We start from the raw sequence: 356 nt of genomic DNA, 5'->3' as shown, positions 1-356 counted from the left end.
TGCTGTACTTTTTTATCACACAAAAGGCCCGAAACATTCCTCCACTTCAACCAACCAACTCGAATTCTACTATTAACATCCCCATTTATATCACCATCGCTTTGAACAATGGATCCAAGATATATAAATTGTTCACACCTTTTAATAATTTAATCACACAAAGTCACACTTCTGTCACTAGAGCTGCTACTACTAAAATTACATTTCATGTATTCAGTTTTAGTTCTACTTAAATGAAGGCCTCTAGACTCCAATGGATGAACTAATACACTTACAAAAATAAATTGAGAAATTTTAAGGAGAAAAAAGGGTTATTAGTAAACCTCCATATTTTAAGTTTTTCCTGAGTTTTTTTC

This window comes from Phalaenopsis equestris, unplaced genomic scaffold (genome assembly GCF_001263595.1).
Source record: "Phalaenopsis equestris unplaced genomic scaffold, ASM126359v1 Scaffold000002, whole genome shotgun sequence".
In the NCBI taxonomy this organism is placed as follows: Eukaryota; Viridiplantae; Streptophyta; class Magnoliopsida; order Asparagales; family Orchidaceae; genus Phalaenopsis; species Phalaenopsis equestris.
The sequence above is the reverse complement of the archived record's forward strand: the minus strand, read 5'-3'. Positions refer to the sequence as shown.